Genomic DNA, 27676 nt, shown 5'->3' with positions numbered 1-27676 from the left:
ATTTTATCGTGAAAAGTTTTTAGACTATGTAAAAGTAAAGAAAACAGTGTAATGAAACAAAATTACAAGCCCGAATTCAACACAATCCATCCTGATTCGTCTAGATTACCACCTATATCTCCTTCCACGCAGCATATCAATTCACCTGTAAATATATTAGTAGATATCTCTAAAACAGGAGTCAGTTGGCAAAGGGCCCCAGAAGGTCTCCGTCATAACTACTCAAATCGGCCACTGGAGTGCACAAGGGCCACAGACGATACTGTAAACAAAGGGGGCCGGCTGTGTTCCAACAAACTTCATTTATATTACACGCTATGGGCCAGATTTGGCCCACAGGCCATAGTTTGCCAACCCCCTGCTCTAAAAGACACAAACTTTTTTCTTTCATATACAACTTTTCTCCGTCATACTAAAAGAAGTTAATAAAGAACTCCAGGGGCACCTGGGTGGCTCAGTCGGTTGAATGTTCGACTTCAGCTCAGGTCATGATCTCGCAGTCTGTGAGTTCGAGCCCCACATCGGGCTCTGTGCTGACAGCTCAGAGCCTGGAGCCTGCTTCGGATTCTGTGCCTCCCTCTCTCTCTTCCCCTCCCCTGCTCGTGCTCTGCCTCTCTCTGTCTCAAAAATAAAATAAAAACATTAAAAAAAATTTAAAAAAATAAAGAACTCCATTCTTTAATATCCTCAGACCTAAAAATGTTAATAATTCCTTACTATTATCAAAGTCGGTGAGTGTTCACTTTTCCTGGATTGTATTGTAATCTTATTTACATTTTGTTTATTTCTGCGTACAGTTCATTTAAGTCAGAATCAAAATAAGACCCACACATTCCAATTGCTTGTTATATCTTCTAAGTCTCTTCTAACCTCCAATGTATCCCCCGTCTCTTTCCTCCCCTTAAAATATTTGTTGAAGAAACAGAGTCTCAATTGTCTTGTAAAGTTTTCCAGTTTGGGTTTTTTGATTATATCTCTGTGGTAACACTTAGCGTGTTCCTCTGTCCCTTGTATTTCTTATAAGTCACTAGTAAGATTTAGAGTCTTGATCAGATTTAACTTAATTTTTTTTTCTTTGTCCCAGGACTACTTCTTCAGGAGGCACATGATTCTGATGGTTTCCTTCTCTGTAATGTCATCAACCACTGATAGTCATTGTCTGGTCATATCTTAAGTTTGCTATCCCTTTTTCATTTATCGGTTAAATTCCTTTAAAGAGGAACTCTGCTATTTGGTTATTCTGAAATGCAGATCATACGAGAAACCTGAAATAGTCCTCTGCTTCTTTTCTTTAATGTACTTGTTTTTAAAATAACGAAATGATTCCCTGAAACCCTCCAAAGACATCCAATGAACATTTCTTCTTTTTGATGTCATTATGAGCCTATAGGTTTAAATACTGCAGTCATGATCCTTATTAATGTTAAAATTGTCCCATCTTTGATTAAGAACTTGTTCAGGTTAGGTCTTCAGTCCTGTGGACATCATTCTAGTATTATTTCATAGCGTCTTTTCTTTCCGGTATGACAAAATTTCCAGGCTCATTTGCACCCCAGACTAGATGCAGGCATTTCTCTGAAGACCCCTGGTTCTTTCTAGTGGTTAGTGACATTTAGAGAACATAATCTAGATTGGAAGGATGCTTACTGCTACCATGTTGGTCTTTGTGCCTAGGGTTTGGGATGGATAGAGCTAAAAAACATGTTTTGTGTTGTTGAGGATAAAATGCATTGTGAGTTCATACTGATGTTTCCAATTCAAATTTAGGGCTATGGGGTTTGTACATAACATCGTCAATTTTACATTTGTGTTTCTTTTCAACCATGCCAAAAAATTTCAACTTTCAACACCACCAGCATAATTACTTTTCTTATAATAATGCACACAAAATCTCCAAATAACAATATCAACCTTACTATCGACAATATGATTACTGAAACAGTATATTGGGGGGTTTCTTATTTGGTTAGGTCGTTTGGCTTGGTTTATATCCTTACGGCATATCCCCAGAAGGGATCTACAGTTAAAATTTTCTGTTTTAGAGTCAATTGGAATAGATCCTTTTCAGAAGTATGCCCCACCCAGGAACAGGTTCATTTGTTTTCCTTTACTTTCAATTCCCAGCAATTCATTTTTTTAAATTTATTCAGCTTTGTTTCAGAATTCTCCATAATATTTACATAAGTCCAAAATTAAATATACAAAATGAGGTACATTCGAAGAAGTCTACTTTCTATGCTCTCTCACTATTGCCTCCCTCTCCTATAGACAACCATTTTTAATGTTTTATCCTGCCATCCTTTAAAACGTATATAAGCAAACGTATATCTTTTGTATTTTTTCTTTTCTTGGTTGAATCGCCTTCTGCGTACATCTACAAGGAAGATAGAGTTGGCAGTGTTCCCCCAAAATCTGATCATGAAACGCTTTTCCAAAGGAGCATCCCACGGGGTAAATATTGGGCAAAACTCATTTGGGAAATGTTGCTACAATGCAGAGAGAAAAGAAAAATAAATAATCTACAGATGCTCCGTAAGTACAACTCTTCTAAGAACATAGACCTGCGACTGACAGTTTGCAACTGTGATTGCAAAGTCCTAAGCATTGCAATTACTTGACTCCTCACATGGCAGGTTGGTTCTCCACTGACATTTTTCCCCCCTTTACTGCCAGTCACCTCTGAACAGGGTTACTTCCTGGCACTGTGAGCGGTACTCAGTCACCAAAGATCACAAAATAATCCACGAAGGCATTTTCCCGTTGTTTCACCTCTATTCTCTCTTCTTCAATGTCATTAATCCAGTGTTTCCTCCTTGCTCACAGATCCAAGCGCACCTCCTGCTCTGAAGAAGCCACACAGTAGGCCTCTTTGTCAGAGGACTCATTCTTTGTCCCCACGGATTCCTCTTGCGTAGTTCCTTTATCTGTCGTTAAAAGGCTTCTGTCTTTGCTCCAAGCCCCAGTGGTGGTTAGTGTTTGGACAGAAAATAGGAAGATTTGACTCCTCACTGGTGATACATCAAGGGGGAATTAATAAAGGATTCTGAGCAGCACTCAGTCGACCCAAATTCTTGAATTCTTGCGGAGATAGGGCTTTTAGGAACCCTGATGAAGAGATCAACCCCACTCTCTGTTTCCACTGAGCTCTTCAACACAGCACTAAGGCAAGTTGGCCAATATAACAACCCAGCGTGAATGACTACAAAGCTACAATCGTGTCCCTAGAGAGCTCACTGGGATGGAGATGAGTATTTCATGAAAAAGGCTAGATCACTGCAGAGGTAAAGGGTTCATCTAAATCAGTGTTTGGAGTTGCCAGTGTGTCAGCCAGCAAAGTGAGGTTTTTATTTTGCTTTGACTCCAGCTATTCTCCTCCAGGGCTTCTCTTGTTCCTGTGTCTGAACCTCTCCCTGTAGGAGGCCTTCAGCCACCTAATCCTGAGACATACTTTCTATACGGTCTAAGCAGCCTACCAAGGGAAAGTAATTCTTGTACCCAGTACCCTGTCACCTCTTACACTTTCCTTATTCCTTTACTTTCCATCCGGTCCTAAAAGACAAGTGTTTTCTCGTTGGCCCCTGCCCATGTGCCTGAGATCTTTAGCTGGTGTTTGTCCAAGAACAGTCCATATAACGCCTGTATCAAAATCACCTTAGGGTGCCTATTAAAATGCAAACTATGGGGCACCTGCGTGGCTCAGTCAGTTAAGCGTCTGACTTCAGCTCAGGTTATGATCTCACGGTTCCTGAGTTTGAGCCCTACGTTGGACTCTGCTGTCAGCACGGAGCCCGCTTCAGATCCTCACCGCCCCCCTCTCTGCCCTTCCACTGCTCACTCTCTCTGTCTCTCAAAAATAAAGAAACATTTAAAAACACGAAAATGCAAATTATAAGGTCCTATCCTAGACCTTCTCTTGTAGGAGGCTTGGAACCTGCCTTTTGGCAAACACTTAAATGCTTCTCTTTGCATTAGAGGTTAAGAGTCACTGACCCCGCCCCTCCTATTTGTAGATCTGGCAGCTGGGCATCACCTCAGCTAATCTCTGTTTCTCTAGAAAGCCTTTTATATATTTGCAGAGTAGCTCTATCTGCCTCATGCACATAGGCTCATACTATTAAATACACTGCTGTAAATTTGCTTTACCCCAAACAGTCTCATGAACTTAACACATCAAATCTCTATAGTCTTATTTAGCTGTCATCAAAAGAGACTTCCAAATATGTGTATATATATATATATATATATATGTGTGTGTGTGTGTGTGTGTGTATATGTGTGTGTGTGTGTGTGTGTGTATATATATATATATATATATATATAGAAAAAGAAGAGTCCAAAATTGCCTTCTCCCATTAAAAAAAAAAAAAGAAAAAAAACCTGAACAAACTATTTTCAGACCTTGGAAATTGGACTAAATTAGCCCTAGAATAAACACTCTAGACTCTAGACCTAGAACTTAAAAGCAAGCTTGGAAAGGACCAAACTGACCTATGAATATTTGATTGTTTGTCAGATCAAACCCTACCACTCTTTAAAGGAATAAAATAATATTTAGCATTCAATAATTAAAAAAAAATGCCATGTCCTACAGCCGATAAAAAATTACTAGACTCCCAAGAAGGAGAAAAATGTGATACATAATCCATAAAGATCAGTCCATAGTAAACGTTTCAGAAATAATAGGGAAAATGGAATAATCAAACAAAAACACTAAAGCAGACATTATAAACGTATGATAGCTCAAAGATTTAAAGGAAAACATGAGTATAATGAGGAGAGAAGTGAAAGGTATAAAAGGGAAGCAAATGAGAAATACAATATCCAAAATGAAAATTTTGCTAAGTGGAATTTACAGATCCGACATCTCAGGAAAAAAAAAAAAAAGACAAACAGCAAGGAACTTGAATGCAAAATGAAACACAAAAAGAAAAAAAGTACTTAAAAAATGAAAAGAACCTCAGTGATCTGTGGAACATGATCAAGTGTATGTATATACATATATATTATATGTATATAACATACATATAATTACAATATAAATATATAATTAGAATCCAAAGAAAAAGTAGGATTGAAAACAAAAATTCTTGAAGAAATAATGTCTGAGGGAGATTTCTGAGAACCTGTCCAAGTAGAAGGACCCTAAATCACCTTGCCCCGTGGACAAACCTAGATAACAGCCACATCAGGGACTCTAACCCAGAAAGCGACCCAAAGACCGGCAGAACAGACTTGCCACAGTGAATTGTGAAAGGATGCCCTGTTGAAAAAGGTAGGAGGGACAGAGACATGGTGAGGAACTAAACTGGCCAGACGAACCACAAATGCGTGGGACACCACAAGCACAGAGCAGAGGAGCAGACCCCACACCAAGCACCCCAGACACCTGCACTGGGAAGTCGAGCCTTCATAACACTTGGCTTTGAAAGCCAGCAGGGCTTAACTTTGCAAGTTTTCGCAATCAGCAGGGCTTAACTCTGGGTACTTTAAAAGTCAGCAGGCTTAGCTCTGGGGAAGCTGAAAGGCGATAGGAAACTGAGTCCCCACCCTTACAGAGACAGCACAACAAACAACTCAGGAGATAGAGCATAGCAGCAGCAGTCTGAAAAGTACCTGGGGTATACATGAAGGAGATTTATTTATTAATCTCAGAACATGTGCTGGAAGGACAAGGACCTTTTTTTTTAATGTTTATTTTCGAGAGAGAGAGAGAGAGAGAGAGAGCATGAACAGGGGAGGGGCAGAGAGAGAAAGAAGGAGACACAGAATCTGAAACAGGCTCCAGGCTCTGAACTGTCAGCACAGAGCCTGACGCGGGGCTTGAACTCTCAATGGCAAGATCATGGCCTGAGCCGAAGACGGACGCTTAACCGACTGAGCCACCCAGGCGCCCCTGGAGGGGAGAAGGACCTTTAAGAGTGTTCTTCAAGAACAAAACAGCTGGCAGGTGCTATTTCTCTCCCCTCCCCCAGCCTTGGTGGGAACAAGCACAAACAACCTACGTTTACCTTGCCAACACCACACAAACTGCCCCCATGTTCTCCTACGTATCGGCCCCATTCAACCCACCTCACTCAGCAATCATCTCTCCAAAGCAGCTCCTGCTATGTCACATCCAGAAAGCAGCCCTGGCAGGGACCCGAGTCATTCCAAAGTGACTCCTGCCCTGGGGAGAGGGGAATATAACCACACGTACACCAGGTCAACTGCAGCCCCAGCAGACAAGTGATCTGACTGCTGGCCCTGCCCACCAACAAAAACTCTCAGGGGCAGCACAGGGAGAGAGCCTGCAATTGGGTATGACTTCAGCCCCAGCAAATGGGTTGAGGGTAGGCATCTGGTCCGACTGCTAACACCGACCAACTACAAAGCCCATGGTAGCTTTAGACTGGTCTCTTAACAGAACAAGGACCAAACCCTGTCCTCAACAGGCAAACTGGGCCATTATAGCCAACTGGACTGAAGGCAAACCCAGCTCAGCCACAACACTCGGGTGCATGCACACCACACAGGAAACACTCCTCAAGTGCCTGGTTCTGGTAAACGGGGGACATTGTGCTACCGAACACCATAGGACCTCTTTTTCATAAGGCCACTACTTCAAGATCAGGAGATATCACTGATTTACCTAATGCATCAAAACAAACAGAGTAAGACAAAATGAAGAGAGAGAGGATTAGGTCCTAAGTGAAAGGACAGCAAAACAACAGCAAATGTGCTAACTGAAAAAGATAAGCAATATGCCTGATAAAAAAAAATCAGAGTAATAGTTGTAAAGACACTCACTGCACTTGGAAAGAGTGGAAGAAAGATCTCACTGGGAACACCAACAAAGAGATAGAAAATGTAAAAGAGAACCCATCAGAGACAACGAACTCAGTAACTGAAATTAAAAATACGCTAGAGGAAATCAACAGCAGATTAGAGGAGAAAGAATGGATCAATGGCCTGGAAGAAGAGTAATGGGAAGGAACTAGCTGAACAGCAAAAAGAGAAAAAGAATAGTACCAAATAAAAATAGGCTAAGGAAATCCAACGACATCATCAAGCATAATATTTGCATTATAGAGATCCCAGGAAAAGAGAGAGAAAGAGAGACAGAAATTTTATCTGAAGAAATAATAGCTGACAATTTCTCTAATCTGGAAAAGAAAACAGACACGCAGATCCAGGAGCCATAAACAGTTTCCAACAAAACCAACCCAAGGAGGTCCATACCAAGACTCATAATAATTAAAATGTAGTGATAAAGAGAGAATTTTAATAGCAGCAAAGGAAAAGAAAATGGTTGCATACAAAGGAAACCTCATGAGGCTATAAGCCGATTTTTCAGTAGAAACTTTTCATGCCGGAAAGGAGTGGCATGATATATTCAAACTGCTGAAAGAAATAACACTGCAGCCGAGAACACTCTACCCAGCAAGGTTGTCATTCAGAATAGAAGGAGAGATAAAGAGTTTTACAAACAAACAAAAGTTAAGGGAGCTCATCACCACTAAACCAGCCTTACAAGAAATGTTAAAGGGAATTCTTTGAGTGAAAAGAAAAGGCCATAATCAGGAGTAAGAAAATGATGAAAGGAAAAAGTTTCACAGGTAAATACAAACATAATAAAACCAGTAGATGAATCACTTATGAAACCAATGCAGAGGCTAAAGCACAAAGCAATAAAATCAATGATATCTATAAAAATCAGTAAGGAATTCACGGAATAAAAGATGTACAGCATGACATCATATACATAAAATATGGCAGGGGAATAAAAATTTAGTGCTTTTCAAATGGATTCAAACTTAAGTGACCGTCAACAATATAGGCTACTACGTGTTATATTGAACGTAATGGTAACCACAAATTTAAAAAACCTGTAATAGATATGCAAAAAACAAAGAGAAAGGAATCCAAGCATATCACTAAAGAACGCCTTCAAACCACAAGGAAAGAGAACAAGAGAAGAACGGAATAGAGCAGAACTACAAAAACAACTGTAAAACAAGTAACAAAATGGCAACAGCTCGTGCCTATCAATAATTACTTTGAATGTAAATGGACTAAATGCTTCAATCAAAAGACATAGGCTGATTGAATGGACAAAAAAACAGGACTCATCTATATGCTGTCTACAAGAGGCTCACTTCAGACCTAAAGACACAAGCAGATTGAAAGTGAGAGGAAGGAAAAACCCTTACCATGCACATGAAAGCTTAAAAAGCTAGGGTAGCAATGATTATATCAAGCAAAATATATTTCAAGACAGACTATAACAAGAGAAAAAAAAAGATACCACATAAGCATAAAGGGAACAATCCAAGAAGATAAAACAACTTGTAAATATTTATATACCCAACATGAGAGCACCCTATATACATAAAGCAACTATTAACAGACATAAAGGAAGAAGTTAACAATAACACAATAATGTAGGAAATGGTAACACCTCACTGACATCAACAGAAAGATCATCCAGACAGAAAATCAGCAAGGAAACAGTGGCTTTGAACGACACACTGAATCAGGTGAACCTAACAATATATAGAGAACATTCCAACCAAAAACAGCCATATGCACATTCTTTTCAAGTGAACTTGGAACATCCTCTAGAATAGATTACATGTTAGGCCACAAAACAAATCTCAATCAATTAAAAAAGACTGAAATCATATTATTCATCTTTTCTGACCACACTATGAAACTAGAAATCAAACAAAAGAAAAAATCTGGAAAGAACACCAATAAATAGGAAGCTACTAAACAATAAATGGGTCAACCAAGAAATCCAAGAGGAAATGAAAAATACATGAAAACAAATGAAAATTAAAACACAATGATTCAAAAATTTTGGGATGCAGCAAAAGTTGTTCTAAGGGGAAAGATGATAGCAATACAGACCTACTTCATGAAAACAAGGAAAATCTCAAATAAACAACCTAACCTTACACCTAAAGGGGCTAGTTAAAGAAGAACAAACAAAGCCTAAAGCCCATAGAAGGAAGAAATAACAAAGATTAGAACAGAAGTAAATGAAACAGAAACAAAAATAACCATAGAACAGATCAATGAATCCAGGAGCTGGTCCTTTCAAAAGATCAACAAAATTGATAAAACTTTAGTCAGATTCATAGAAAGAAAGAAAGAAAGAAAGAAAGAAAGAAAGAAAGAAAGAACTCAGATAAATAAAATCAGAAATGAAGGAGAAGTATGAGAGAATATTATGAAAAATTATACGCAAACAAATTGGACAACAGAGAAGAAATGAATAAATTCCTAGAAATATATAACCTTCCAAAACTGAAACAGGAAGAAATAGAAAACTTGAACAGATCAAATACTAGCAATGAAATTAAATCAGGAATCAAAAACTACCAACAAACAAAATTCCAGGACAAGATGGATTCACAGAAGAATTCTACTAAGAATTTAAAGAAGAGTAAATAGTTATTTGAAACTATTCCAAAAAATAGAAGAGAAAGGAAAGCTTCCATATTCATTCTATGAGGCTGGTATTATCCTGATACCAAAACCAGATAAAGACACTACAAAAAAGGAAAACTACAAGCTAATACCTCTAATGAACATGGATGCAAAATCCTGAACAAAGTATTAGCAAACTGAATCCAACAATACATTAAAAAAAAATCATTCATCCTGATCAAATGGCATTTATTCCAAAAATGCAAGGATGGTTTAATATTGAAAAATCAGGGGCGCCTGGATGGCTCAGCTGCTTAAGCGGCCGACTTCAGCTCAGGTCATGATCTCACGGTTCACGAGTTCGAGCCTCGTGTCAGGCTCTGTGCTGACAGCTCGGAGCCTGGAGCCTATTTCAGATTTTGTGTCTCCCTCTCTCTCTGTTCCTCTCCCGTTCACGCACTGTATCTCTCTCAAAAATAAAGATTAAAAAAAAATTTTTTTTGATCAATCAACATGATACATCATATTAATAAAAGAAAGGATAAAAACCATATGATCATCTCAATAGATACAAAAAACATCATTTGATAAAGTATAACATCCACTCATGATAAAAAAAAAAAAAACACCTTCAGGATAATGAAAGCCATATAAAAAACCCATAGCTAACATCATACTCCATGGTGAAAAACTGAAAATTTTTCCTCTAAGATCAGGAACAAGGCAAGGATGTCCACTCTCACTACTTTTATTCAACGTAGTACTGGAAATCCTAGCCACAGCAATTAGGCAAAAAAATCAGACAAAAAAGGAAAAAACTCAAATAAATAAAATCAGAAATGAAAGAGAAGAAATAACAACTGACACCACAGAAATACAAAAAAAATTTATGAGAGAATATTATGAAAAACTATATGCAAACAAATTGGACAACAGAGAAGAAATGAATAAATTCCCAGAAACATATAACCTTCCAAAACTGAAATGGGAAGAAATAGAAAACTTGAACAGATCAATTACAGAAAGAAAAAAGGAAAGAAGGAAAAAAGAGAGAGAGGAAGGGAGGGAAGGAGAAAGATGGGAAGGAAGGAAGGAAGGAAGAGAGAGAGAGAGAGAAGACAGAAGAAAGAGAAAGAAAGTGAGGGAGAAAGATGGAGGGAGGAAGCAAGGAAAAATGAAAGGTAGGAAGGAAGGAATTTAACAATACTGTTAAAATGTCCATACTAGTCAAAGAAACCTATAGATTCAATGCAATCCCTATCAAAAAGCAACAGCATTTTTCACAGAAGTAGAACAAATAATCCTGACATTTGTATAGAACCAGAAAAGATCCAACTAACCAAAGCTATCTTGAAAAAGAACAAAACTGGAGGTATCACAATCCCAGATTTCAAGATATACTACAAAGTTGTAATAATCAAAACAGTATGGTACTGGCCCCAGAACAGACACACAGATCAACAGAAAAGAATAGAGAGCCTAAAGAGCTTATGTGGTCAATTAATCTATGACAAAGCAGGCAAGAATATACAATAGGGAAATGATAGTCTTTTCAACAAATGGTGCTGAGAAAACTGGACAGTCACACACAAAATAATGAAATTGGACCACTGTCTTACGCCATACACAAAAATAAACTCAAAATGGACTAAACACCTAAATGTGAGATCTGAAACCATAAAACTCCTAGAAGAAAACATACACAATAATTTCTTTGACATCAGCTATAGCATCATTTTTCTAGATATGTCTCTCCTCTAGCCAGGGAAACACAAAATTAAACTATCGAGACTATACCAAAATGAAAACCTTTACACAGTGAAAGAAACCATCAACAAAACAAAAAGGCAGCCTGCTGAATGGGAGGAGTTATTTGCAAATGATATAGCCAATAAGAAGTTAAGATCCAAAATATGTAAAGAACGAATACAAATCAACATCATAAAAACAAACAATCTGATTAAAAAAATGAGCAGAGGACCTGAATAGACATTTTTCCGCAGAAGATACACAGATGGCCAACAGATACTCGAACATATGCTAAATATCACTAATCATCAGGGAGATGCAAATTAAAACCACAATGAGATACCACTTTACACCTATCGGAGTGGTTAGAACCAAAAAGAGAAGAAACAACAGGTATTGGTGAGGATGTGGGGAAAAGGAAACCCTCATGCACTATTGGTGGGAATGCAAAATGGTGCAGCCACCATGGAAAACAGTATGGAGGTTCTTCAAAAAAATTTAAAACATACATACATACATACATACATACATACATAAAAATAAAATTCCTATATGACCCAGTAATTCTACTACTGGGACATTTACCCAAAGAAAATGAAAACATTCGTTCAAAAAGATACATGCATTATTGATGGCAGCATTTTTTATGATAGTCAAGATACAGAAGTGACCCAAGTGTCCATCAATAGACCAAAAGTATTAAAAAAAGGAAGAAAGAAAGAAAACCACGCCAACGCAAATTATAATCAAACTGAAAACTGTGATAAAGAGAAAAATAATGAAAGTGGTAGCCAGAGAAAAAAGCCATGTTACAAACAAAGGAATAAAGATGTTAATTACTACAAACTTCTTTCCAGAAATTATGGAAGCTTGGAGACAATAGAGTAATATATTTTAAGTACTGAAGGGAATAAAGGAAAACTGTCAACTAGAATTCTATGCCCAGTGCAAAAATAAAGGTGAAATAAAGAGTCAGATGAGCAAAAACTGAAAGAAATTTCTCAACAGGCAGACACAGTACAAGAAATATAATTCTTCATGAAGTTCTTCAGGCAGAAGGAAACCAGATGGAACTTGGATCTGCACAAAAGAATGAAGAATGCCAGGAATGGTAATATATAGGTAACTATAAGACATTTTTCTTACTTTTAATTTCCTTGAAAGATAATTGATCATTTAAAGCAAAACAGTGACAATAAATTATAGAAGTTCAACATATATAAAATAGAATCCATTAAAATGGTAGCATAAAGGATAGAAGAAGGAAGCGGAAATACACTGTTGTTAGTTTCTTACACTATACTTGAAGTACTATAATATTATTTGTAAGTAAACTTTGATATGTTAAGAATGCATATTTTATAACTCAGAGCCACAATTAAAAATGAAAGAGAAATATCTAACAAGCCAATAGTGGAGATAATCAATTAATCCAAAGAAAGTAGGAAAAGTAGGGAAAGAACAGTATAGAATAAAAAGAAAACAAATAGAAACATAGCACACTTAATTCCAACAATATCAATAATTATTTAAGTTTATTTTTGAGAGAGAGAGAGCATGGAGGAGGGGCAGAAAGAGAGGAAGAGAGAGAATCGCAAGTAGGCTCCCCACTGTCAGCACAGAACCTGACATGGGGCGAGATTTCACCAACCAAGAGATCATGACCTGAGCTGAAATCACGAGTCAGAGGTCTAACCAACTGAGACACCCAGGTGTTCCACAATAATTATATTACACAATCTAAACTACTATCAAAAGGCAGTTACTGCTTGACTAGATTTTTAAAAATTTTTAAATTTTTTGAAAAGTATAACTTAATTATATTCAGTCTATAAGACATTCAGATTAAATATAAAGACACAAGTAGATTAGAAATAAAAGAATGGGAAAATACAAACCATCCAAATACCACCCCCCTCCAAAAAAAAGCTGGCAAGCTGAAGTGACTATATTAATATCATAAAAATAGATCTCAGAACAACAAATACACCAGGAATAAAGAGGGACATTTCACATTGATAGAGGGGGGTCACTTCATCAGGAAGAGATAACAATTCTAAATACATAAGCACCTAAAAAACAAAGCTAAAAAAAACCATAAAGCAAAACTGACAGAGTTGAAACAAGAAATAGACAAACCCACAATTACATTAGGAGATTCCTTCACTCTTCTTCCAGTAATTGTTAGAACAAGTAAACAGAAAATCAATAGATACAAGAGACTTGAACAATACATGAAATAGGATGCTCACTAGGACTGTTGTCTCAGAATTGACACTAGGGTCTATATCTCAAAACAACGGGCTCTAAGTATGTAATATTCTAAAGAAATCTGCCAAAGACTGGAGCCAGCACTGCCTTATTAGAAGACAGCCAAATTAGCCCTACTCCTCCCTCCCATTATTCTAACTAACATCCACCTATCTCATCACCAACCCATATGAGAAAACAACTGTCAAGGGGAAAAATGAAAGTTGTACCTCTCTCTCGGGAGGAGTCTGAGATTCGCATTTAAGAGGTTTCCCCTAGAACAAAGCTCAATTTTGGGGAGGGGCCCCAGGAAAATCCCCTACAGAGCCTGAGAAAGAAAGACTACCATCACTCCCCTGCCTGGATGCTTGCTGAGCTGTAGAACGGCGGACCCACAATGAGGCAGCCACCAGAATGGAGAATAATGAGAGAATTATTGAGAGAGCTTGATCAGTAGCCCTGGGAGTTGTGTGGCCCTTGTGAGTTTGATAAAGACACTTTCTTCTCCTCTGGAAATTTCTGGAGGCAAAAAGCTTTGGAGTAGCTAAAGGCAGAGGAAGAAGAAAAAACTGATAGTGGTCAAGACGAGGATTCTTAGCATTATCTCTCAGTTCCTGAGGCAACTGAGAGTCAGAAGAGAGAAACTCAGTCCCTATGGCCCCACAGGCAAAGAAGGAGCCTAGAGGATAGAGGAGACAGGGATATGGATGCCAAGATGATGACCAGCAGCCATGTGCCAAGAAAGTCCACTCTCAAGTCAGGGTCATGAGATCTCTGCCTCTCTTCCTCTTCCAATCCCAACACCACAGGAACTGGGCTTTGAGAATGGGTAGGAGTTGAGAGGCTGATTCTAAAATCAGACCTCCAAATAAGCCTTCCTTCTAAGCTGGCTGCAGTGAGGAGACTGAAATACCAGCCCACATCCTCACCCTCTTAAGTGAGGCCCCTGGGCTCTGCTGAGGCTGGGTGGGAGAAAAGGATGTCGATTTCAGATTGAGATCAGATCTAAGCCTGGAGTTTGAATAGCTGAAAGTCCCTGGAAACCCATGGGATTGGCCAAAAATGTTGCTAATGTAAAAAGGGGGGGAGGGGGACTCGACAGAGCACAGAGATTGGAAAAACATTAAACTATTTCATGTTAATATCCCACTGAGTTCCTAGTGCTGAACAAAATCAGACTGAGCATCTCTGTGTATCCAAACAGTGCACACATTTGTCAACTTAAATGGCTTTTCATCATAGTGGTATGTATTACATTATATTTATAGTCCATGATGTGCTTAATAATGTACCCATTATTGAACATTCGGGTTATTTCCATTTTTTTCCTCTTAGGAAAGAGGTTGCTATAAACATCTTGGTATAAATTGCTCTGTTTTTCTTCTTAGCTCTTTCCTTAGGCATATGTCTCAGGACTCCCTTCCTATGCAATGCCCAGACTCACTTCTTCCCCCCGTTACTCCATGAGACAGCCCGTCAGTACACCAAATGTGTATGAGTTGACTTTCCTTCTGTTGTAGGTGACAGCCTGCGATTCAGACTGGCTCGTACATGAAAGAGAACTTACTGGCTGACACAACTATCCGAGGATAGAGCTGGCTGCAGGTCCTTCAATCCAGAGGCTCAGAGGACACCATCCATTTCTCTAATTGTTTTTGCTCTGCCTTTCTCTAGAAGTCGATTTCATCCTCCCACTGACATGCCCCTGGGAATCGCGATGGTGGCAGCAGCTTGAAACCTCCCACCTTCATAATACAGGAGAAAGAAACATAGTATTTTCAGAAAGCCCGGCAAACATCTTTATTCATCTCATTGGCTCCACATGAGTTATGTGCCATCTCCGAACCAATCACAGAGGCCAGAAGGGTAAAATACAAGGATAGACTTATATTTGTAGGTATGGATGGGTGAGTGGTCAATTCATTCACATGGTAGAAATGAGGAAAGATGTTTCCTAAGGACGATTTGGACTATTGTTATCAGAAAATGGAAATATGGGGGTGCCTGGGTGGCTCAGTTGGTTGAGCGTCCATCTTCCACCCAGGTCATGATCTCACGGCTGGTGAGTTCGAGCCCCGCATTGGGCTCTGTGCTGATGGCTCAGAGCCTGGAGTCTGCTTCAGATTCTGTGTCCCTCTCTCGCTGTGCCCCTCCCTCACTCATGCTCTCTCTTTCTCTCAAGAATCAACAAAACATTTTTTAAAAATTAAAACAAGAAAAAAGAAAATGGAAATATGGACGCTGGGTACCAAATAATATATGTCCCTTACACCCATGACTGTGTCTGTTTTTCCCTCTAAGACTGTAAGCTCTGAGGGCAAGGACGATGTGGACATCAATCGCCACTGCGTTCACCACACCCAGAACTTCCATTTATCAAAGGTAAATGTTTAGTGACTATTCATTGAATGAGTAAATTCACCAAAGTAGAATAACCAGGTTGAGGAAATAAAAGATCTTATTGCACGTTGCCACATTCTTCTCCAGAAATTAAAAAAAAAAAAAAAAGTGTCGATGTATAATAAAATTGTAATAAAACAATAGTATAATGGTAATGTATATGAGGATAGCTATTTCCCCCAAATATTGCCAACATTGAGTAATATCATTTTGATTCATTTCTAGTAATACAGTAAGTCTTCAGCAGATTTTTAAGCTGCTTTATTTTAGATGCATTTAGTCGTTAACACAGTTGATCATTTGCCCAGCACTAAAATATTATATATGAATTTGGTCTGTAAGCTTTCAAAAGACATTCAGTGAGATTTTATAAATCCCTTTTCCCACGTTCCATCTTCCAGTATATTTTCACAGTGATTGATCGATGAAGATGTTTTAAGTTGCTATAACATACACATAATATACAATTTACCGTCTTAACTATTTTTAAGTGTAGAGTCCGTAGTGTTAAGTACCTCCACCTCGTTATGAAGCCAACCTCCAGAACTCTTCTCAACTTGCAAAACTAAAATTTTATACCTATGAAACAACTCTCTATTCCCCTGCCCACCCAGCATCTGGTGACCACCATTCTACCTTCCATCCCTACGCGCTTGACCACTCTAGGTACCTCAGATCAGCGGAATCATACTGTGTTTGTCTTTTGAGGCTGGCTTATTTCACTTAGCACAATGTTCTCAAGGTTCATCAATGTTGTAACATGTAACAGAGTTTCCTTCCCTTTTCAGGCTGAAAAATATTCCATTGTATGCGTATGTCAACATTTTATTTCTTTATTCATCCATCGGTGAACACGGGGGCTGTTTGTACCTTTTGGCTATTGTAAATAATGCTGCTACGAATGTGAGCGTACAAACATCTCTACAAGACTCTGTTTTCCATCGTGACTACACCGTTTCACATTCACATCCCACCAACAGCGCATAAGGATTCCAATTTCTCCTGATCCTTGCCTACGCTTGTTGTTTTCTGGTTGTGGTGGTGGTGGTGGTGGTGGTGGTTTTATTTTACTATAGCCATCCTAATGGGTGCGATCCGAGTAGTTGATATCCCATAAAGATGTGGAACACAAGGTGGGTAGCAATGTGTTAAAGGTGATAAGAGGGAATTTCTGCCAGGAAAGCAGACAATGATGGTCTCTCCTCGGCAGCCAGGTTGGGCCCTCTCCCACATTTACATGCGAATTCTTTTTTTTAAAAAAAAAGAACCATTCCCGTTCTTGTTCTCAGGAACTAGAAAATCCTGGAGAAGTATGGGTTGTGTCCTGTTGGAATTCCATTCCTGATGTCATTGCCGGGAAGCCAGACATTTTCTGGAGATCAGAAAGAGAGTAAGCGAGGGTAGCGAGAGTAGCGAGAGTAGCGAGAGTAGTGAGAGTAGCAAAGAGAGCATAATGGGAAAGAGAAAACAAACAAGAGGGTAAATGATAGGAAATATCACACATTTCAAGGGACTGTCCCTATTCTATACCAAAAGATGAGGAAAGGATCCTCTGTGACAGTAACGTTTGAACATAGATCTGAAGGAAGAGAGAGAATGAGAGGCGGTGCGCCGTGCAGATATCCGGGGGAAGAAATCCAGGCAAAAGAAAGAGACTGTGCAAAAGGCCTGGGGCAGAAAGCAGCTTAAGCATGTTGGAGGGATAGTAAGGAGACCAGTGTGGCTTAGAGGGATGGGCGAGGAGAACGTGATGGGAATGGTGCCGGTGAGTAGGAGGGTGCCAAGCCATGCTAGGGACTTTGGCTCTGATTCTGAGTGAGCTGGCAAGACATTAGGGAGTTGGAATGGAGAAGAGGTGTGACCTGATATAGGGTTTTTAAATATCATTTAGTCCAAATGTCATTTGGACCAGAAGAGAAGACTGTCTCGGGCTGGATTAGAAGCAGAAAAAACCGTTGGGAGGTGACTGCCATCATCCAGCACAGACGGTAGCTGGGACAAGGGCGGAAGTGATGGCTGTGGAAGGAAGCTGTCAGAGCTCAGACACGTCTTGAAGGCTGAGCTGTCAACACTGGGTGATGGCTTAGATGTGCGGTAGGAAGGAGGGGGGTTCAAGGAAGAGTCTGGACTTCTGTCTGAGCAACTGGTAGGACTGGATCACCATTTACTGAGAAGATGAGAGGAGGAGCAGGCCTGGTGAGAGAAACCGGGAGTTGACTGGATGTATGGCGGTTGGATGGGCAATTGGACGCAAAAGCAGGCAGCCCAGGGGGGAAGGTCAGGGCTGGAAAAGCAGCCCAAGACGCAGCCCCAGCCACCTGGGACTGTGAACTGTTGCCAGCAACCTGCGCGAGAAACGCTGGAGGCTAGAGCACGACTCACATCCTTTACATTTATGTGTTGTAAGGTATCCAACTTATTTGCAGAAGTTCAAAACTCAGAATTTGGTAACAATTATATATACATGTTCTATATAAGGGAACGAAATATTTTCGAGGAATAGCCTCCAGTAAAGACTAGATTCTCCATGTGATCCACACCTTGCCTGCCTCTCCATCCTCTTCTCCGGGCACGCCATTCATATTGTCTTCCTGCTGGCTCCTCAAATTCCCCATGTTTATTCTCACCACGGGGCCTTTGCACATGCTGCACTCGCCACCCAGAGCCTCACTGGCCAGGAAACTCCTCCTGCTCATCCTTCAGATCTCAGTTCCTCCTCCGTCTCTTCCTTAAGAAGCCTCACCCACACCTTTAGCTTATGCCAGGTCCCTGCACTCTAGGCCATCTCGGAAGTGCCATCCCTCTTTCCAATGGTAGCTTAATAGTCGTTCATTAATTACTTGATTAATATCCCTCTCCCTCACTAGAATGTAAGCATGGTGTAGGATTTTATTCACAACAGTTTCTCTAGGAAATTGCCTCTCTCTGGCACACTCAATTATTGTTGAATCAATGAGTAAAAAGGAAGAGAGTCAGACAATAAGATCGTTCCCTTAATGGTTTGAGAAATACAAAGAACAAATGTGGTTGCTAAGGTCTAAGTCCTTTACTTTAATACTAACAGTCCCTGAAAAACAACACTGAAGTAAAAATATGAAAACTTCTGATGCCTTTACACGTTATGAGAGGCTTATATTTCCAAGGAGATAAGAAATTGTAAAGTAGCTCGTTACACCAGGCCTTTTTGACTTGATATTTGATGACATTTTCAGCATTCTGTACAGACTTCTAAATTTTGTCCTTTTTCATTCACAGTTGAATACATCCTCAACTAGCTTCACTCTAAAGAACATCCAACTGAGACTTAAGTTTCCCCTGTCAGCATATCTAGTGATTTGCTTCATCGTTGCAGTCAAATTAAGTTTGTTAGGTCTATACCCCTGTCTGTATCTAATAGTCTGTTTCAACCAACTGGTGGTTGCTAAAGGCAGCTGGGGGGGGAGGGGGTGGGGGAGGGGGCAATACAGTGAAGGGGATCAAGAGGTACAAACTTCCAGTTATAAAATACATAAGTCTTGGAAATGAAAAGTACAGCATATGGAGTATGGTCAGTAAGAGGGTAACAACATTATACGGTGACAGATAATGACTACGCTTACCATGGCGAGCACCGAGTCCTGTACAGAATTGTTAAATCACTATATTGCACTCCTGAAACTAATATAACACTGTATCTCAGCTAAATCTCAATCATAAATTTTTTTAAACATCTCTCCTCTTTATCACTAGGATTGATTTTCATGTTCCTTCCGCTTTTATAAAAATAATAAGGACCAATGCAATAAAATATTTAAATACATATGCCGTTGCACAGACAGAAATGGTGACAGGGCCCACGCGTGGCTGTTGGCCTCCAGACCAGGTCCTGCTGAGCTGAAGACCAAACTGTGGTTTGGAACCCCATCATGGAACATCAGAGCAAGAGGAAAAGGTAAGATAAAGGCACTGGGTAGGTTTTTTTTTTGAACGATTGTATCCTTTAGAGATCCTAAATGTTTTCATTATACAGCAAATCCAAAATGTATGTGAATATTTACTTTCAAATGTTTTTGAGTGTAGCTGACACGCGATGTTACATTAGTCTCAGGTATACACACGAGGCTATGCTCCCCACAAGCATAGCTTCCATCTGTCGCCATACAACACTATTACAATACCATTGAATACATTCCCAATGCTGTCACTTTTGTGCCCCAGATTGATTCCTTCCATAGCCGGAAGCCTGTACCTCCCACTCCCCTTCGCTGATTTTGCCCATCTCCCCCACCCCCCTCCCTCCTGGCAACCATCATTTTGTCCTCTATGTTTATAGGCATGACTCTGATTTAAAAACCAACAAACAAGCACTAATTGTTAAGAACAAAAGAATTAAATATATACATAAATTGGATAAAAATCTCATAAATAATAATAATAATATATATATATATATATATATATATATATATATACTAATAATCCGGCGGTGGAGAAAGTATACAAAAATAAATGTGAAACAAAGACCACACGAAAGTGCTAAGCGGTCCTTCAGGGAAAGGGATTCTAAGCTGATCATAAAAAGCCACTTAAGTGGAATTTAAACGAGGTGGTGGAAAAAAGTGGACACAGTAATAGCAGGAAGAGATCAACCCAGGAGTGACATCTTGGAAGAGAGCATAGGAAGCTCCAGAAATCCCTCTTTGCACCCATACAACTATTAAACTGGCTGCAACTGTCTGAAGTTAACTATTTTGGAACTCTGTATCCAGTCGAACACTCCCAGCATTTGTAGCAAGACCTTGATGAAGAGGCTGGTAAATTTCAGTGACTTTCAGCCTGTTTGCCTGGCAGAGACTGTCAGCCACAGTGGCAAGCCTCTGGGGGGATGGCTAGCCTAGGTTTCTTAGGTGGCTTGTTGGAGCTAAGGGTGACCAACAGCACCAAGTCCTCCCAATATCAAGACTGTGTGTTCCGATTGCTGATTGCTTCTTTTGAGAACTGAGGGGCTGGCAGCCATCGTTTTAATCCTCATGGGCTGGAGTGGCTTCCAGGGAATTGAAAGAGACTCCTCAGTTGACACAGAAAAAGCATGTCAGCACGCTTTTGAGATAAAATAACAGTCAGCAAACTAGTAAAAGAAGGAAACGTTCTCAACATAATAAAGTCCACATATGAAAAACTCGCACCTAACATCACGTTTGATGCTAAACGACCGAAAGTTTCTCCCCTCAGATCCAGAACAAGACAAGGATGCCCACTTCACAACTACTATTCAGCGTATTACTGAAAGTTCTAGCCAGAGCCAATAGGCAAGAACAAGAAATGTAAAGCAGGTAAATTGGAAAGGAAGGAGTAAAATTACCTCTGTCCACAGATGACATGATCTAATAGGTAGAAAACCCTAAAGACTCCACCAGAAAGAAAGAGAAAAGAGAGAAAGAGACAGAGAGAGAGAGAGGAAGGAAGAAAGGAAGGAAGCAAGGAAAAGAAATTGTTAGAGCCAATAAATGAATTCAGAAAACTTTCAGCATACAAAATCAATGTTCAAAAATTAACTGCATTTCTATATCTAGTAATGAACAACTCAAAAAGGAAGCCAAGAAACTATTCCATTTATAATGCCATCAAAGAGAATTAAATACTTAGGAATAAATTTAACCAAGAAGGCAAAAGACTTGCACACTGAAAACCATTGCCAAAATAAATTTTTAAACACTTAAATAAATGGAAAGGTACACCATGGTCCTAGATTAGAAGACTTGATACTCACAATACTCGTGATCTATAGATTCAATGTAATCCCTATCAAAATTCCAATGGTGTTTTTTGCAGAAATAGAAAAACCCATCCCAAGATTCATATGTAATCTCAAATAACACTGAATAGCCAAGTCAATCTTTATTTTTTTAATTTTTTAAATGTTTATTTATTTATTTATTTATTTATTTATTTAATTTTTAATATGAAATTTATCGTCAGTTGGTTTCCATACAACACCCAGTGCTCATCCCAACAGGTGCCCTCCTCAATACCCATCACCCACCCACCCCTCCCTCCCACCCCCCATAAACCCTCAGTTTGTTCTCAGTTTTTAGGAGTCTCTTATGTTTTGTCTCCCTTCCTCTCTAACCATTTTTTTTTCCTTCCCCTCCGCCATGGTCTTCCGCTAAGTTTCTCAGGATCTGCAAGTCAATCTTTAAAAAGAAGAATGAATTTAGAGGACTTCCACGTCTCGATTTCACAACTAAGTACGAAACAGCACTAATCAAAATAGAATGGCACTGGCATAAGGGTAGATATATAGACCAATTGAGTAGAATAGAGAGCCCAGAAATAAACTCTCATACGCATGGTCAATTGCCGACAAGATTGCCAAGACAACCACTGGATATTTAACTCAAAGAAAAGCAAAACACAACTTGAAAAGATATATGTCCCCTATGTTTGTTGCAGCATTATTAACAATAGCCAGGATAGGGAAGCCAATGCAGTGTCCAGCAATAGGGATAAAGAAGGGATAAGGAAGACGTGGTTATATATACACAAAGGAATATTACTCAGCCATCAAAGGGAGTGAGATCTTGCCATCTGCAACCACACGGATGGACCTAGACAGTATTCCGCCAAGGGAATTCAGAGAAAAACAAATACCATAGGATTTCACTTATATGTACAATCTAAAAGCCAAAACAAATGAACAAACAAAGAAAGCAGAAACAGACTCCCAAATACAGGGAACAGACTGGTGGTTGCCAGAGGGGACAGGCCCAGAGGGGTGGGCAAAACGAGTGAAGGGGAGCGTGAGGTCCAGGCTTCCAGTCTGGGAATGAATAAGTCACGGGGATGAAATATGTAACAGAGGGATAGAATCAATGGTGGTGTTGTGGTAGTGATGAATGATAGATGTGCTACACTTACGGTGAGCACAGCATACATACAGAGTTGTTGAATCACGATGTTGTACCTGGAACTAATGTAACACTGCGCAAACTATACTGCAATGTAAAAATTTTGTAAAGCAAATTTTTTTTAATAAAAAGTTTAAAAAAAAAAAAAAAAGATTGCCAAGACTATTCAACGGGGAAAAGACAGCCTTTCCAGAAAGAGGTGCTGGGAAAACAGGATATCCACATGCGAAAACAATGCAGTTGGACCCAAACCTCATACTATCAAAAGTTACTATACAAAAACTAACTCAAAATGAATCGAAGACCTAACCTTAAAAGTCAAAATCATGGAAGAAAAGCTTTGCGACACGGGATTCAGTAATTTCGTGGAAATGACACCGAAAGTCCGGGCAACAAAAGAAAAAAATTGATAAATTGGACTTCATCAACATTTTTAAAAAAATGTTTTAAGTGTTCATTTAGTTTTGAGAGAGAGAGAGAGAAAGAGACATAGTGTGAACAGAGGAGGAGCAGAGAAAGAGGGAGACAGAGAATCCGAAGTAGGCTCCAGGCTCTGAGCCATCAGCACAGAGCCCGATGCGGGGCTTAAATCCATAAACTGTGGGATCATGACCTGAGCTGAAGGCAGATGCTTAACCAGCCAAACCACCCACGCATCCCAGACTTCATCAGAGTTTCAAACTGTGAATCAAAGGATGCTGTCAACAGAGTGACAGGACAATGCACAAAATGGAAGAGAAGAGTCCAAATCACGTATCTGATAAGTGGTTAATATAGAGAATATGGAAAGATCTCGTGAAACTCAACTGCAGCAACAAAAACCCATTTCGAAACGGGCAGAGGGATTTGGAAAAAACATTTCTCCAAGAGAGACATACAGTAACACATAAAAAAGATGTCAACATCCTTAGTCATTAGAGAAATGCAAATCTAAACCATGAGAAGATGCCATTTCACACCCATTAGGATGGCTATTGTAGAAAATCAGAAAATAACAAGTCTTGGTGAGGATGTGAAGAAACTGGAACTCTCATGCATTGCTGGTAGGAATGTAAAATAAAGCGGCCACTGTGGAACACAGTTTGGTGGTTCCTTAAAAAGTTAAACCTAGAGGTACCATATGATCCAGCAATTCTGCTCCCAGGGATATATATGCCCAAAGAACTGCAAGCAGGTACTCAAATAGACACGAATACACCAATCTTTATAGCAGCATGATTTACAATAGCCAAAAGGTACAAATAACCCAAATGTCCATCGACAGATGAATGGATACAGAAAATGTGGCTTACCCATACAATGGAATTAACTAGACACAAAATAAAGAAAAATCCCGATACATGCTACAACACGGGAAAGCCCTGGAAACACTATGCTGGATAAAATTAGCCGGGCACAAAAGGGTAAATACAATATGATTCCACTTATAGGAGGTACACAGAATAGGCAAGTCCATAACGGCATAAAGGAGAACGGAAGTAACCTGGGGTTGCCAGGGATAGAGAGTTATTGTTTAATGGATACAGAGTTTCTCTTTGGGATGATGAAAATTTCTGGAGATGGGTCATGATGATGGTGGCAAAAACATTGCCATTGAATTGTTCACTTAAAATAGTTAAACTAGGGTTGCCTGGGTGGCTCGGTCAGTTAAGCTTCTGACTTTGGCTCAGGTCATGAACTCACGGTTTGTGAGTTCGAGCCCCACATTGGGGTCTGTGCAGACAGCTCAGAGTCTGGAGCCTGCTTCGGATTCTGTGTCTCCCTCTCTCTCTGCTCCTCCCCCACTCGTGCTCTGTCTCTTTCTCAAAAATAAATAAATATTTTTTAAAAACGGTTCAACTAGTAAATTTTATGGTTTGGTATTTTACCACCATACGTAACATAGAATAGAATAGAATAGATAAAATAAAATAAAAAATAGGGGATCAACCCAGGCAGAAGACTGAAGGATGATACTCCTTGCCAGCACCGTGAAGAACACGTATGTCTGGATGCCCCCTTGAACTTCAGAAGCAGTGCCCTGCTTGGCGGAGGGAGGAGAGCCGCAGGGGCCTGTGGAGGTAGCCCGCCGCCTGGAAGTTACAGCCACGAAGAGATATCTGAGCCTGTCTAGAGCATCAGGACCACAGCAGGGAATCAGGCACAACACCAAACTGTAGGCTCTAGGAGGACAGACATCCTCTCTGCCTGTCATCATTTTATCACTAGCCCATGACGCCTAATAGACATTCAATAGGTATTTGTTGAATGAATGGGTGGATGAATCAATCAACTATACAATGACATTGCTTTCAAACTACATCATAATGGGGATGGGGCCTGAGTATTCACATTTTTTACCAGTTCCCAGGTTATGCTGATGCTGCTGTTCTGGGACCACACGCTGAGAACCACTGATTTAAAAGAAACAATTACCATAATTGAAAGCCCAGATCCCTGCTCACATTTCTATGTAAATGTGTTAACTCTTAGATTATTTTTAAAAACCTAGGGGCCCCTGGGTGGCCCAGGTGGTTACACATCTGACTCTTGGCTTTGGCTCAGATCATGATCTCACAGTTAGTGGGTTCAAGCCCTGCATCAGGCTCTGTGCTGACGGCATGGAACCTGCTTGGGATTCTGTCTTCCTCTCTCTCTGCCCCTACTCTGCTTGCTCTCTCTCTCTCTCCCATCTCAACAAATAAATAAACATTTAAAAAAAATTTTTTTAAAGCCTAGGCTGAGAAGCCCAAAACACGATTGAGATTGAATTTCTTGCTACCCTGGGTAGGGCTTGCTGAAAGTCAAATTTAATTAGATTTGAGAAAAAGAAGGGGCACCTGGGTGGCTCATGATCTCGCCATTCCTGAGTTTGAGCCTCACGTCAGGCTCTGTGCTGACAGCTCAGAGCCTAGAGCCTATTTCAGATTCTGTGTCTCCCTGTCCCTCTGCCCCTCCCCTGCTCGTGCTCTGTCTCTCTCTCTCTCTCTCTCTCAAATAAATATTAAAAGAAAAAGAAATATGGCTTTTCTTGTGTGTGATTGCTAAAATTTTACTCAGTAGGGTGCCTGGGTGGGTCAGTCTGTTAAGCGTCCGACCTTGGCTCGGATCATGATCTCACGGTCTGTGGGCTCGAGCCCCACATAAGGCTCTGTGCTAACAGCTCAGAGCCTAGAGCCTGCTTCAGATTCTGTGTCTCCCCTTCTGTCTCTGCCCCTCCCCACTTGTGCTCTGTCTCTGTCTCTCAAAAATAAATAAACATTAAACAAATTTTTTTAATTTTACTCAATAAAACAGGTGAAGAAACCAGTTCATGACGCAAGCTAATCCTCAGTGAGACCTGTACAGGCAAATAGAGAAGCGGATTGAATTTTTGAACATGCTGCTCACTAGCTGTGTGACTTTGGTGAAATATCTGACCTCTCTGGATTTCAAATGCTGAACCTATCAAGCAGAGGTGATTGTAGCAAACTCATGGGCTTATCATAAAGATCACATGAGACAGAGTAAGTTAAATATAGGAGAAACTCTCTTACCCAATTTCTCCTTAAACAACTTGCTGGTTTAACCATCTTTCCTCCTGATCCAAGCCCGTTGGTCAAGGCCAGCAGCAGGCTCACAGCCACCTGGCCTTCCTGTCCTTCCCTGCACTTCTGTTCCCACCATCGGAGTGAAAGACATTCCAAAGTCAGGTGCATCGACTCTCAAACCTTCATACTCTATGTAACTCAACTAAAAATACTTAAATCCTTGAAATATGCATGCAAAAAGAACAAAATAACTTGAATGCTTTGGAAAGTCTCCATAAAGGCAAGTTGTTAAAATAAATTACTATCAGATTCCGTGCAAATGAGACGTCTTGTAGAAGAGTAGGCAGGAATAGTAAAAATCTAGAAAGATTGTGTTCGACTGCTCCCAACATACTTTTCAGTCTTTGCTCCACTTTAAAGAATCCTAACCTGGAAATCTCAGGTAATAGATCGCAGATGTGGTTTATGGAAGAATAAGGATCTGGAATGCAGTCAAGTACCGTCCTCAAAGAAGGGATCTCGGCCATAAATCAATAGGTTGGCAAAGAAATGTACAGATTTATGCTTTAAGTTAAAGTAGAAGTTTAAGGTTGAGTACAACACGTTGTATGATTCCCTGCTTCCACTGACTTTTTAACAGACCAAAATACCCGTCCTAGTCACATCGGATTAGCAGTGCTCAGGGCGCTTGGCACTCATTAAATGTTCCTTCTCCCGCCACCACCTTGAAAGGTTGCACTGGTTTCACACCCAAATGCCATTCCTGTTTTTTAACATTTCATCAGTAGATACACACTACCGAAGTGCTTCATGTTGCACCAAACCAGCTATTTGCAGAGAACGTTTGCGGCCCAGGACATTTCTGTTTTACACATTCCAGAAGCCTTACCCCCAGCACTCAGCAGAATCCGGGGAAGGTGAGGGGCAGAGAGCGCTCATGAATAGTCATGCAACTTTTCAGAAAAATAACAACACCTCGCCTTTACAGGGCACTCTAATGAGGATGAGCCCTTCGGAGATGTAGGTTAATCTCCCGGCACCCCTCCGAGCTGGGTCAGTGTTATTCCTGCCACTTAGAACGTCAGGGGGTAGAATGCTGGCGGGTTAATTGACTTGCTAAGTCAGCACTACAGGTTAATAGAAGGGATGGAGTGGGACCTCGGGCTGCGCAGGTTGTCAGCTGTCTGCCCTTGGCCTCTGGGTTTTTGGTTTGGTTCCTTTCCCAAAAGCTTACATGTGTTTTCTGACCTCAGTAACACCTTTATGTAAAATGTGTGTTGTGTGTATGTGTGTGTGTGGGCGCGTATGTGCGTCTGCATATATGTATGTGTGTCTCCTCCTTCAGAAGCAAGCCTGGAAAGGAAACAGCGTGGGCTATGTTTCCTCCTGCTTCATTTTCTGCAGTCCCTCGGCTGACCTGACCGGAAGGAGCTCAGCCCTCCCCCAGCTTTTCTGCATTCACTGATAACT

The 27676-nt window shown here is 40.1% G+C and overlaps 1 long non-coding RNA gene across 1 annotated transcript in view; it reads right to left on the bottom strand.

Moving 5' to 3' along the window:
* Positions 1-14948: 14948 nt before the first annotated feature.
* Positions 14949-27676, bottom strand: part of LOC109248953 (uncharacterized) — a 48086-nt gene continuing 35358 nt past the window's right edge. Inside the window, exons 5-6 of the long non-coding RNA XR_008425015.1 lie at positions 16481-16599; positions 14949-15155 (exon numbers count right to left, since the gene is read on the bottom strand). This is a non-coding gene — a long non-coding RNA (uncharacterized LOC109248953). The remainder of the gene's footprint in view (positions 15156-16480; positions 16600-27676) is intronic.

The sequence above is a fragment of the Panthera pardus genome, unplaced genomic scaffold, assembly GCF_024362965.1.
Source record: "Panthera pardus isolate Hobbes unplaced genomic scaffold, ASM2436296v1 HiC_scaffold_22, whole genome shotgun sequence".
NCBI classification, from domain to species: Eukaryota; Metazoa; Chordata; class Mammalia; order Carnivora; family Felidae; genus Panthera; species Panthera pardus.
This window is presented reverse-complemented; position numbering and strand designations above follow the sequence as displayed.